Raw genomic sequence first — 14624 nt, 5'->3', positions numbered from 1 at the left:
TGTCTGAAAAAAGTACACTACTGGCCATTAAAATTGCTACACTACGAAGATGACTTGCTACAGATGCGAAATTTAACCGACAGGAAGAAGATCCTGTGATATGCAAATGATTAGCTTTTCAGAACATTCACACAAGGTTGGCGCCGGTAGCGACACCTACAACGTGCTCACATGAGGAAACTTTCTAACCGATTTCTCATTACAAACAGCAGTCGACCGGCGTTGCGTGGTGAAATGTAGTTGTGATGCGTCGTGTCAGGAGGAGAAATGCTTACCATCACGTTTCCGACTTTGATAAAGGTCGGATTGTAGCCTATCGCTATTGCGGTTTGTCGTATCGCGACACTGCTGCTCGCGTTGGTCGAGATCCAATGACTGTTAGTAGAATATGGAATCGGTGGGTTCAAATGGCTCTGAGCACTATGGGACTTAACAGCTGTGGTTATCAGACCCCTAGAACTTAGAACTACTTAAACCTAATTAACCTAAGGACATCACACACATCCATGCCAGAGGCAGGATTCGAAACTGCGACCGTAGCAGTCGCGCGGTTCCGGACTGCTCGCCTAGAACCGCGAGACCACCGCGACCGGCGATGGGTTCAGGAGGGTAATAGGGAACGCCGTGCTGTATCGCAACGGCCTCGTATCACTAACAGTCGAGATGACAGGCATATTATCCGCATGGCTGTAACGGATCCTGCAGCCACTTCTCGATCCCTGAGTCAACAGATGGGGATGTTTGCAAGACAACAACCATCTGCACGAACAGTTCGACGACGTTTGCAGCAGCATGGACTATCAGCTCGGAGACCATGGCTGTGGTTACCCTTGACGCTGCATCACAGACAGGAGCGCCTGCGATGGTGAACTCGACGACGAACCTGGGTGCTCGAATGGCAAAACGTTATTTTTTCGGATGAATCCAGGTTCTGTTTACAGTATCATGATGGTCACATTCGTGTTTGGCGACGTCACAGTCAACGCACATTGGAAGCGTGTATTCGTCATCGCCATACTGGCGTATCACCCGGCGTGATGGTATGGGGTGCCATTGGTTACACGTCTCGGTCCCCTCTTCTTCGTACTGACGGCAGTTTGAACAGTGGACGTTACATTTCAGATGTGTTACGACCCGTGGCTCTACACTTCATTCGATCCCTGTGAAACCCTACATTTCAGCAGGATAATGCACGACCGCATGTTGCAGGTCCTGTAGGGGCCTTTCTGGATACAGAAAACGTTCGACTGCTGCCCTGGCCAGCACATTCTCTACATCTCTCACCAATTGAAAACGTCTGGTCAATGGTGGCCGAGCAACGGACTCGTTGCAATACGCCAGTCACTACTCTTGACGAACTGTGGTATCGCGTTGAAAGTGCATAGGCAGTTGTACCTGTACACGCCATCCAAGCTCTGTTTGACTCGATGCCCAGGCGTATCAGGGCCGTTATTACGGCCAGAGGTGGTTGTTCTGGATACTGATTTCTCAGGATCTATGCACCCAAACTGCGTGAAAATGTAATCAAATGTCAGTTCTAGTATACTATTTATGTCCAGTGAAAACCCATTTATCATCTGCATTTCTTCTTGGTGTAGCAATTTTAATGGCCAGTAGTGTACATTCGTACAAAGATTGGCAACTTTCTTTAAATGTTCAGCAGTGATGAGCTATGTACTTTGCAACTTGTTTTAGTTTGCGTTGTTCTTTATTGCATTTTTGTATTTGTAAACCAGAGCGGATTGGTTTCCTGTTCTTCAATTTTTGTGTGTGTCTGTATTGTGATCCTGAGCAACACATGTGGTGTGCTTACCTAAACGCTGTCTGGCAGAAAGAGCTGCCAAATCCAATTCAAACTATATAATTGCGTCGCAGTTAACTTTTACCAAAAATAATCAGGATACGTAAAGCTGTGTACTAAATAAGCAACTCTGTGAAACGCTCTGCAGTGCGGTGTAGTGAACGTTGCTACAGTGCGTGACTTCACAATACATGACTTGCAGTTCCAGCACACAAAATTAACAGAGCAAGACTTGTACATAAAATCACAAATCGAATTTTGAAAGAATAAATGACCAAAATGCTTCTTTAAAAATGCCCTGTCAATTTAGATGCACAAACTGCTTACATAAAACTAACGAATATTAAATGATACACACGCACATGTACCACTGCACTATAGGAATAAGATGCCTGATCAAGAAAGGAGATCTGAACTCAAGTTTACCTGAACTGAACGTTATAGTACCTTTGAAATTGAAAGCTTAGTTGTAAATGATCTTATCGTGTCCTGACTGTAATGTCAAATTGTCCCTAATAAATTTTCATGACTTACCTGTGGCAACAGAAACTGGGTACTGCTCGAAAGTGGCGAAAATAGGAACGGAGCGTAGCTTCAAAGAAGTTAAAGGAAAGAAAACCTTGCGCAAGGCCAATGCGAGGACGTACAGGTACGTTAAGCGTGTCATGCTTTACTTTTGGATGACTGTGTTCCGCTCAGCGCAGTGTAGCGATACACATTTAGGAAACAAAATTTTCGTGAGAAGGTAGAGAAAGAAACTTGTCTCATTACATGACTGAAAGAGACTTTTATTCAAAAACTATACTGCAACATTCCCAATCCTTAACAATTATTTCTTATTAAAACAATATTACTTTGTCATGAAAATAGTTAACAGAATACTAAATGAGTCGTATATTTATAGCTTTTAGTGCAAGCCATGTGAAGAGATACTTCCATTTGATCAAGTCTGTACAATCAAGCTGACTAAACCAAACCACTAAAGAAGAATCACCGAAAATTTACCTGTCACAACGTCGTGTTAAGTTACGCGAGAGCAAGCAGTACAGCAATTACATTACCTGAAAATCTCAAATCAGTCTTTAAAATATCATATTTACAAAATTCGAAATCCTCTGCATTTGCATCTTTGTGTTCTGCTAGATTTCCAGACAGCACAATTGCATGATCAACACCTAACTCACTCACTTCTCACTGAATTCTGCTGGCAACGACAGTGGTACTGGCAAGAAAACATCGCACTGCTTCACGCAGAACCTCTTGGCGTAACGTATCGACTATTGAAAACTTCTACTTGAAACATATCCAGCGTACCAATACGAAATATGATACATCGAATAAAAATAGAGCTCACATCACTTTCATAGTATGCCAAAAAATAAGCTAGTAACCTACCAACTTCAAACAACTAAACTCATAGTATCCTTCGACTACAGTATCCGTGAATCACAACTAAAATCGCTTAAATCATACAAGTACCTGATTGCAATAATTCTTAGGAATATAAAATTAAACGATCACATCGGCTCAGCTGTAGGTAAACCGTGTGGCAGTATTCGGTTTATTTGTAGAGTTTTAGAGAAATGCTATCAATCTGCAAAGGAGATTGTCTACAAAAGACTCGTGCGACCCATCCTAGAATATTGCTAAAGTATTTAGATCCCATGCCAAATAGGAATGACAGAGGACTTTTAATGTATACAGTGAAGGGGAGCACGGAAACTGAAACGACTGTTTGATCCACGTGTGAGTGCGACGGAGATGCTGAAGAAACTGAAGTGACAGCTTTAAGTTATGAATCTAGGAATATACTAAAGCCCCAAACGTATCGCTCCTATAGGGATCGAGAATACGAGATTAGACTAATTTACAGTGCACAGAGGCGTTTAAACAGTCATTATTTCCGCGCTCTATGCGGGAATGGAACGGGGAAAAGCCCTAATAACTGGTACAGTGGGATGAACATTCTGCCATGCACTTCACAGTGCTTTACACACTGTAGATATAAATGTAGCTGTACCGTACGTTAGAACGTCCGCTTCTCTTGTATTAGTAATGGTTTTATTTATTCGTGGATTACCTTTGCAGGGGTACTGATAATATTACGTATAAAGAGCAAAAAAGTTAATATGTATTGGCATTTACACACTTGCAGCTGTGGTTTGACAAGAGGGAAACAAGTAGTCAGCCTTGGCTTTATAGAAGGAATTATTCCGGCATTTCAGTGAACCAATACTAGGAACAAAGGAGCAGTTAAAACAGGATAGAAGGATGGGTATTAAAGCAAGTTGTAGCTTGGTCTACAAAGAACAGAAGCTGTCTTAAATATTTCAAAGAAACTGTATTTAAAAAAAGTCTTTGAGCACCTCAACCATACAATTGGAACATCAGTGTCGAAATTTCTAGACACACTGTGTTTCTTTACGACAATTCATTTCCTTATTTTTTTGTCTCTAATGAAATTCGAAGCCGATTATCAAACTTTTTCATATATACATGTAATATACACAGCAAGTCCAACACCAACAGATACTTGAACTTCTCTGTATCGGCTGACCACTCAGGGTGTTGCGCACTTTAACCTTGGTTCAGCCACATGGGTTACATATATTATTTCACGACTCTTAAAATCTCATCAAATATCAACACACTTTCTGCAGGACGTTATTTGTCGCAACCCAGCGGCCATCACGAGTATTTTTAAGCATTACCGTCAAGAAGACGTAAACACGAAGCGCTAGTGCGTCGACGACAAACTTATGACGTGAGGTAACTTGCGGAGGTGCATAGCCGTCACTAACACCGAGGAACGGCATTACATCAGCTGCTAGAATCCTCCGCCGCCGCTGGAGCTGCCCTCGGCTTAATACACTCTGACAGAACATAGAAATAATACGGAAGCTTCCCTGGAACTCTTATTCGGACCAGCTCCAAAGTATGTATATCAGCCATGTCGTTTTTCTGTCTGTCGCCCCGACAAAGACTGCTGTCAGTGCCCTGTAGCTACGCCTTCTCCCCAGAATCCAGAAGGCCCCATTACTTATAGTTCCTGTTGAGTTATGAGCAATTATTATTTTGAATAAACATTTTTCTGTAGCTTCAGTGGCTCCAATGACTCTGAGCACTATGGGACGTAACTGCTGAGGTCATCAGTCCCCTAGACTTAGAACTACTTAAACCTAACTAACCTAAGGACGTCACACACATCCATGCCCGAGGCAGGATTTGAACCTGCGACCGTAGCGGTCGCGCGGTTCCAGACTGTAGCGCCTTTTCTGTAACTACTTAGGAAGCTTAATAAAGTTCATTTATGCTACTTGCCATGACTCCTTACCTCCAACTCTTAGAAGAGTACTTGACAAACATGAAAAGGCTGCTCACAGTTTTGCGTCCTCGCCCCAATCGGGTAGTCGCACGGTCCCATTCTTGCAATAAAGGACAGTCCTTACAGGGAAACTGCATCACAAGCTAAGGATTTACCGTCAGTATTAATGCTCCAATGTTCTGGAAGCTTCCGAAAACGCGACCCGGCATGTAGCATCAGGCAGGGACCTTGCCTTGTACACCTCACCAGCGAGAAGTGATGTAAAGCCGCGGCCATATAGACTCTCAATGCTTTTGTATGTCCATCCTTATGATTGGAGGTCTGGGGAAAATGAAAGGAAATGAAACACCTACAGCAAGGGACAGAAATCGGTATATCTGATGTACAAGTATAGACAAAGAAATGACCACAGTTTCATAAAAATTGAATGATTTATTCAAGAGAAAGAGCTTCACAAGTTCAGCAGGACAGTAACGCGTTGGTCCACCCCTGGCCCTTATGCAAGCAGTTATTTGGCTTTGCGCTCTTTAGTAGATGTGCTGGATGTCCTGCTCCGGCATATCGTGCCAACGTCTATCCAACTGGTACGTTAGGTCATCAAAATCCCGAGTTTTGCAGGGCGCTGCTCTCAATGCCCTAAACGCTCTCAACTGGGGAGGGATCCGGCGACCTTGCTGGCCTAGGTGGGATATGGCAAGCACGAGGACAGGCAGTAGAAACTCTCGCCGTCTGCCCACAAGCAATGTTTTGCTGAAATGTAAGCACAGGATGGTTTGCCATTAAGGGTAACAAAGCGGGGCGTGGAATATCGTCGACGTATCGTTGCTCCGTAAAGGTGCCGCGGGTGACAACTAAAGGTGTTCTGCTATGAAGTGAAATGCCACCCCCAGCATCACTCCTAGCTCTCGGGTCGCATGTATCCCACGACTATTCGGGGCCTCTCCAAACACACCTTCAGCCTGTAATCTTGTTGATTGGAGCAGAACTGCCCAGTGATTATTCCCACATCCAACTGTGCCCTGATGACCAGAGAATATGTCTGGAGACGCCCTCGACGGCGGTGGGATACCATCTACCATCTATCATCCCCCATGCGGCCCAACAATCAGGACTGATGGTTGGAAATGTCATTTCATTTTACAACAAGACCTCTTTGATTGTCATCCGCGACAACTCTTACAGACAGCGTTATTTCGCCGATATTTTATGCCTCTATCTGTTGCCCTTACTGGCAACCAATCCTGGACTTACATTTCAGTAAGATAATGCCCGCTCGCACAAGGCGAGAGTTTCTACAGCCTGTCTTCGTGTTTGCCAAACCCTGTCTTGGCCAGCAAAGTCGCCAGATCTCTCCCTATTTGAGAACGATTGGAGCGTTATGAGATGGGCTCTCCAACCAGCTCGTCATTTTGACAATCTAATGCGCTAGTTGGAAGGAATTTGGCACGATATCCCTCAGGAAGACGTCCAACAACTCTATCAATCAATCCTAAGCCGAATAACTGCTTGCATTAGGGCAAGAGGTGGACCAACGAGTTACTGACTTGCTGAGTTTGTGAAGCTTTTTCTCTTGAATAAATCTTCTAATTTTTCTGTTTGTCTGTACGTATACATCACATCTACCGATTTCTGTACCATTCGGATAATTTCTTCGCGGTGCTTCGTTTTTTGTCTAACAACGCGTATTTATTAGTTGACACAATACAGTACATTTGTATTCGAAACATAGACAGCGTCGAGCTGGGGGTGGAAGTGCCAGCCAAGAAAATATTTATTCCAAAGAAACAAATAATTTTTTTTTGGACCAGTAGTGCCTAAAAAATAAAAACTGCTTAATTTTACTGTCATCAGGCTTAACAATAGATAGAAAAAATTAATGAAGTGTCAAATCGATGCTAACATAGTATGTTAGCGCAGGCAGTCTGCAGTGAGAACTGGTTTCTGTCAACAAGACTCTACGTACAACCTGGCTGGCACATTCGACAATTTCACGCAATAAACTGACCGTACACGCTAGCTACAACAATCACATCGCAATTCTCACTCATCATACGAATAAATAAAGGATGTACAATGATAAAAATTTGAAAACAGAATCCTGCAGATTACACACCAAGCCTATACAAACAAGAATAGTCTTTAGAGCTCTGCATAAACACTAATAAAAATCTGATAATATTAAGTGAAACTACCATTAACATGTAAGAACCATCCAATAATCCAATAGACTGTAACGTTGATACCACAGTACATTCGCCTGCACAAACACAAAACTCTTCTTGAACTCTATGGCAGGCTATCAACTGAAGCTGGGAAAGTTCCACACAGGTCAGTTGAAGTTCGTCTGGTAATACTGCAGTGGATGAAGTCCCCAGCAGCCAGTTCCCTAGCCGCCACTGGGCATGGTCTGTCACTTGCCCGACTTTTCGGACTACAGCATGTGTTCCCAAAATGCACTACGCCGAATCCAACTCCTCCAACGGGCTAGTGTCAACAGCACGGCATACCGCTAGTCAGCAGCAGCACGAAGATTCCAAAGTCACTTTAGGAGGAAGACCGACTGACAGCTAGACTCAGCTGACAGCCTCTGAAAGCAGACAGGTAGGGCAAGTTGCACACCCTGATGGAACACTATAGCACTTGTTACTAGGTTGTGGAGTCTTGGGTATGGTAGGGAAAAGATCTCTATCTAAACAAACATATATGTGACTCAGTATTACGATGCGCTTAAGTCGTCAGTTCCATCTGTCACTTCTATTGATACCTAAGGACCCAGCTCTATATCTGTTACAAGTGATTGCCTACGATCAGATCCAAAAACACTCACAGAGAAACAGTTTGATAATACTCTTATATGTTCTATTGCAGGCACAAGGTAGATATGTCAGTTGCTAACATATTCACTGCTGCAAATAAACAATATTTATTGCCTTTTTTGTAGTTCGGTATCTATTTGGCTTCTTTACTATTTTCCCATTTAACTGCTGTTGATTTAAAAGACACAAGCTGACATTTTAAGGAACAAGAGTGTGGAAATCTATGTACAACGTATTTCCACGAATATTATCTGAAGATGAGAAACAGCTCAACCCTCCATGACTGGAATCTTGTGTCTATGGACGTAGGAGAAAAGGAAAGGGAATAATTAGTTTAGGTTTCTAGGTGAAAATGACAATTTATTGAGTGATTACGAGAGATGAAGCTGTGCTCTAATTGTAGTGGGAATCGTTTAGAAAACTTGTCTTGCAAAGCTTTCTAACTGTTATGTGTTTGGGTTTATTATGTTGGAAATATTTAGTGTACATTTTAAAGTTATCATAGAGTCTAGAGGATTTAGCTGTTACAAAGCGGAACAATGTTCTCGTACGTAATACGAAGCATATATTTTGTGAATAAAGCCATTTTTTAATTTATTACGCCATTTCGGGTACTGCTGTCATCAGATCCGTAATTAAATTAAAGAAACATAAAGAGAGATATGCGTTTGTTATACAATATCAAGCTACAAAAGATGAAAAATTAAAAAATACAAAAAAGTTCACTTACCAAAACGTAAAACTTGCAAAAAAAATTTCTGTACCAGTATTAAAATTGTGAACTTGATTAAAAAATTATACAAAGATGTAAGTTCTAGTCGACATTTGGCGCTAGTATGGAGAACGTTGCCTTCCGATCTCTTCCCCACACACATAATTTTTAAATTTAAATTTAATAATCGGTTTGCCGGCCGGGCAGGCCGAGCGGCTCTAGGCGCTACAGTCTGGACCCGCGCGACCGATACGGTCGCAGGTTCGAATCCTTCCTCAGGCATGGATGTGTGTGATGTCCTTAGGTTAGTTGGGTTTAAGTAGTTTTAAGTTCTAGGGGACTGATGACCTCAGAAGTTGAGTCCCAAAGTGCTCAGAGCCATTTGAACCATTTTTTAATAATCAGTTTGCTTTATTCTCTGTAATAGGTAATAATTCTACAGCCATGTTAATCCAGAATGTATTTAATACCAAAGATTATATGGCTGTTGTCTACATATTACGGTCGCAGGTTCGAATCCTTCCTCAGGCATGGATGTGTGTGATGTCCTTAGGTTAGTTGGGTTTAAGTAGTTTTAAGTTCTAGGGGACTGATGACCTCAGAAGTTGAGTCCTAAAGTGCTCAGAGCCATTTGAACCATTTTTTAATAATCATTTTGCTTTATTTTCTCTAATAGTTTATAATTCTACAGCCATGTTAATCCAAAATGTATTTAATACCAAAGATTGTATGGCTGTTGTCTACATATTATTGTGTCACAGTACAGTTGTTAAGTGAACTACAGATGGGTTATTTTAATTATCTTAACAGCTAGTATTATGAGTATGTAGTTATGCTCATGAATTCCAGGTTTTGTAATTTGACTTTGGCTGTTTTCAATTTGGGAAAGAAAGAACATTTGAACGCAATATCCCACGCACTAGCGCCACTTGTCAACTAGAACATAAATCTTTCTGGAATTTTTGGTACAAGTTGATAGGTGATAGCGCCAGTTAGGCATAGGTTTTTAATACTTACGTGGAACCTTTGAACAAGTTCTACGTTTTAGTGACTGCACTATTTAGAATGTTTTAACTTCTTAATTTTTCACCTTTTGAAGTTTAATGTATCTCTAACTCATGTCGCTCTTTATGTTCCTGATGATAGTAGTAGCCAAAATCGTATAATAAATAAAATATTAATCAAGTGATCTATACAGTTTTATTCACAAAATATTCTCAATGATTATGGAGAGAAATAAGCAAAACAATTCTTTTCAGAATTACTTTTGAATACATTATTGGAGTGGCAGTGATCAATGTGTTACAAATATTTACTATTAAAAACAGTCTTGATCACGTTTTATATTTATTAAGGTGACCGGTTTCGACCACTGCTGTGGTCTTCTTCAGACCATTGAGTAGGAACCTCTTTCAAAAAAAAAAAAAAAATGGCTCTGAGTACTATGGGACTTAACATCTATGGTCATCAGTCCCCTAGAACTTAAAACTACTTAAACCTAACTAACCTAAGGACATCACAGAACACCCAGCCATCACGAGGCAGAGAAAATCCCTGACCCCGCCGGGGGAACCTCTTTCAGATGGAGAGTATAACTACATAGTCATAATATTAGCTGTTAAGAAAGTTAAAATAACACATATGTAGTTCACTTAACAACTGTACTGTGACACAATAATATGCAGACAACAGCCATATAAACTTTGGTATTAAATACATTTTGGATGTTATGTAAATACATTCTGTTATTATTATAAAAATACATCTAATAGAGCTTAACTTGGATGGAGAGGTGATTAGTCAAGAAAGTGGGCCACAGGCTAAATCAGTGAAAGAACCAAGAGTGCAGGGAGATTTGGATTAAGCTGAAAGAGGTTCCTACTCAGTGGTGTAAAGATGACAACAGCAGTAGTCGAAACCGGTCAACTTGATCACGATTTATATTTTTAATAGTAAATATTTGTAACACATTGATCACTTCCACTCCCATAATGCATTCAAAAGTATTTCTGAACAGAATTGTTTTGTCTACTTCTCTCCATCATCATTGTGAATAATTTGTGAATTTTGGATTAACATGACTTTAGAATTATAACAAAGTACTAAGGAGTAGACTTGTAAAACCGATTACAAAGAATAAAGCAAGTAGTGATTCTCCAGCTGAAAGAGGTTCTTACTCAATGGTCTGAAGATGACTACAACAGTGGTCGAAACCGGTCACCTTAATAAATATAAGTAGTGATCAAGACTGTTTTGATAGTAAATAATTCTTATTTAATTCAGGTCACTATACCTGGTACTGTGGTACTGTATTCACTGTGTTGAAATGTGAACAGGTAGATCCATATTCGAATCTCCCTCTTGCATCTTTTTCTTCTTACAAAATTTTGAACTGCCTGTCTGGCAACTGAGGTATGTGTTCGCTGTATTCAAATTTGTGTCTGTGTCGTGATGTAACGTTCGTTTGCAACAGTGTGGTGTAAGGAAGGAACATTCAGACGCACGTACCTTCTCTTTGTTCTACACAAGTACCACATGTTATGACTCTTACTTTTCGTTTTGGAAGTTTACTGTCCACCTCTGGTAGCTGAGTGGCCTGCGCAACAGAATGTCAACCCTAAGGGCCCGGGTGCGGTTCCCAGCTGGGTCGGAGATTTTCTCCTCTTAGAGACTGGGTGTTGTGTCGTACTAATCACCATCATTTCATGCCCATCGCGGCGCAAGTCGCCGAATTAACGTCAGATCGAAAAACTTGCCCCGGCGAACGGCCTACCCGACGAGAGGCCGTGGTCACACGACATTTATTATCACGTTTACTTTATGCCATATACATTCTTATCACAAAATTTTACTTGGCAATGATCGGACGGACAGTTCATAAATTTGTGTATGTGTGTGTGTAGAGGAAGGGGTGGGGGTGGATTTGAAGGCGGACATGCCGCTTTGCAGTTCTTCACCATGACCACACAGCCACGACATTGCACTTGTTTCAACTCACTCGATGATGTACATGTTGAGCTTGGACCGTTCACTGTTTCTATTTTGCTTCTTTTTTCTCAGTTCAGCACACCTTGTTCCTGTTTGCATGCTTGATCCGTGTTCAGTTTTTGATGGACTATGCATTGGGCCATCTTACCACTAAACCTGAGGAGGGTGCAATGGGCATAGCATTTGAGGGAGCTGCTACCTCTTATACGTTGCTGTTGCATTATATTCGAAATAGGTGGTTGATGAGCATGTGAGTCACAAGAAACAGCGGTCTTAAGCCACCACTCATGTGGAGTAGATAGCAAAGCAACCCAGGAGTCACTCCCTTACACCAGCTCACTGACTGATCTATCTCACTGGATGATCCTGCTCACCACTGCACAAATGGAGCAGATCACTGAGTGACTCAGGAGTCACACTTCTCCCCACACTCCTGGATCTTTCACTGATTTAGCCTGTGGTTCACTTTCTTGACTAATCACCTCTCCATCCAGGTTCAGCTCTATTAGATATATTTTTTATAACAATAACAGAATGTATTTACATAACTATTTTTACATTTATGATGGTATGTATATATAATTTATTTTTATTTAATTAATTTTTTAATATTAATGCCTTCAAGAACTCTCATATATCAGTCCAGGATTTTGAAAGTGACTAGTGAGCCTGGCAGTGCTCCACTATTGCTAAATATGTATGGCAATTCGATTTACATCCTAATCTCCTTCGACCCCTTTCTGTCCATCTCCTCTTCAACGCTCTCTTTGTCCACCTTCTCCTCCACCCACTCTCTCTGTTCATCACCTCATTCCCCTCTCTCACTCCATCTCCTGTTCCCCTTCTCTCTGTTTACCTCCTCCTTCCATCCCCACACACTCTCTATGACCGTGAGCCTTGTTGACATTTATTGCAACGAAACTTTCCTGGGAACTGAATTCACTTAGATGAATGGGCATATCGGTTGGGTTGATTAGTATACAGAATATGAGGCAGACTAAACTTTCCTGGGAACTGAATTCACTTAGATGAATGGGCATATCGGTTGGGTTGATTAGTATACAGAATATGAGGCAGAATAAACTTTCCTGGGAACTGAATTCACTTAGATGAATGGGCATATCGGTTGGGTTGATTAGTACACAGAATATGAGGCAGACTTCTCCAGCTGCAGGAACTATGCGGCTAGAAGCTTCAGTGACACTATTTTGCACAGTTGACTCGCTGCAAATGCATTGGATATAAAGTTTCACGTGATTCAGATTCCATAGTAGTATTCAAATCAGAAGCCATAAATACAACTTTCCTGTACTTTGTTCAAACCGATTATGAGAAAGAAAACAATACAGCGTATTGCTGTGTGCAATTGTTGTTTAAAAGTATATTTAAGAAAATCAATAAATACGGGAGAAACAATTGTGTAATAGTTTAAATGACATGCTGTAGTAGTTAAAGCTGACTATGAGAAACCGAAACCGCACATTTTTACAATATGCCATTTTCTTTCACTCAGTCTGTTTTAACAGAAAATTTGCGAACACAGTTGATTAAAAAATATGTAATGTATGTCCATTTGAATGTTTACTAGAGTACTGTGAATAATTTGAAGTAAATCAGCTAAGAACTTTTCATGTCATTTGCTGACAATGTTCCCCCTTCTGTGTGTGTGTGTGTGTGTGTGTGTGTGTGTGTGTGTGTGTGTGTGTGTGTGTCCTTCCAAAAGTCTTTAAAGTATTATATGAAAATCTGAAATAATTTCACCAACACCTTTTCTAGATTTTTGGTCACAACAGTAAAAAATGTTTTGTCTTTATGCAGTAGTATACATAGAGAATTTCAGACTTACTACATCACAGTTACTTAAAATTTACAATATTTTTCATATGAGAGGTATTCTTCTTTTTGTATGTATTAGGCATTTCCCTGTTATGTCCTGGACTTTAATTATCTTACCCTCAGTCTTTCTACATCTTCTGCCAAACTAGGTAAAAATTCATCATTAATTCTGGTATTCTGGAGTCTTCCATTCTTATAGTCCTTTCAATTGTTCCTGTGTCTCTTAATCTACCCATTTGAGGTTTTCATGATGATTTCTTCTTTCATGTCGGCATTCATCCTACTGTCAAATATGTTTTACCTAGATACCCTGTCAGTAATCACATCTCCAGTGCTTGTATTCTTTGTTCCTTTCTTTTGTTACAGTCCATGATTCACTTCCAAGTGTTATAGTTGGTACTGCGTAGTTTTGTAGAACTTAAGTGGAGTTTCCTTTCTTACTTTACTGCTGAGGGTTCTATAGATTGTTTCAATAATTTAACTAAATCTTTATACTTTATTTTGTATGGTCATCTCTGCGAGGTATGAGAGAGTATACTGAACAAGTTTACTCCTTTTTATTTTCTGATCATTTATTATTATGTTTCTGGGCATTGGCTCCTGGCCCATAAACGACAGAATTTCTGTTTTCTTTGCAGATAGAAACATATTATGCATCTCAGTTGTTGTGGATAAAATATGAACCGTTTTTTGGAGTGTCCTCTCAGCACCAAATAACTCACAACATAGGATGTGAAAAATATTTATGATACACATATTTGCCTAGAAAAAGAGATTCCTTAAACTGGTGGGAAACAAGAAATGTAGTGTGCCCAATGCTTTGCCAGTTGGTTCTGATAATATTTTGTATACCAGGTACATCAGTGCCCTGTGAACTTATCTTTTCAAAATCAGGACAAATATGCACCAAGAAAAGAAACAGTATAGCTTCAAGTAAAATAGGTCAAATTTTATTTGCAATTCGCAGTATCCATTAATTTTTGCTTTTTTGGTACATGCATTGTCACACTGATTTTAAATGACCACTGTATGTATCCAAATTAATTACAGCATGTTAATATCCATGTACTGTATTCTGTCTCCAGTAAAAGTAAGAGAACATAATAAGCATCAGTATTACATTTAAAATCTTTCCTCCTGATAAAA

Source organism: Schistocerca gregaria, chromosome 1 (assembly GCF_023897955.1).
Source record: "Schistocerca gregaria isolate iqSchGreg1 chromosome 1, iqSchGreg1.2, whole genome shotgun sequence".
In the NCBI taxonomy this organism is placed as follows: domain Eukaryota; kingdom Metazoa; phylum Arthropoda; class Insecta; order Orthoptera; family Acrididae; genus Schistocerca; species Schistocerca gregaria.
Note: the sequence above shows the minus strand (reverse complement) of the source record.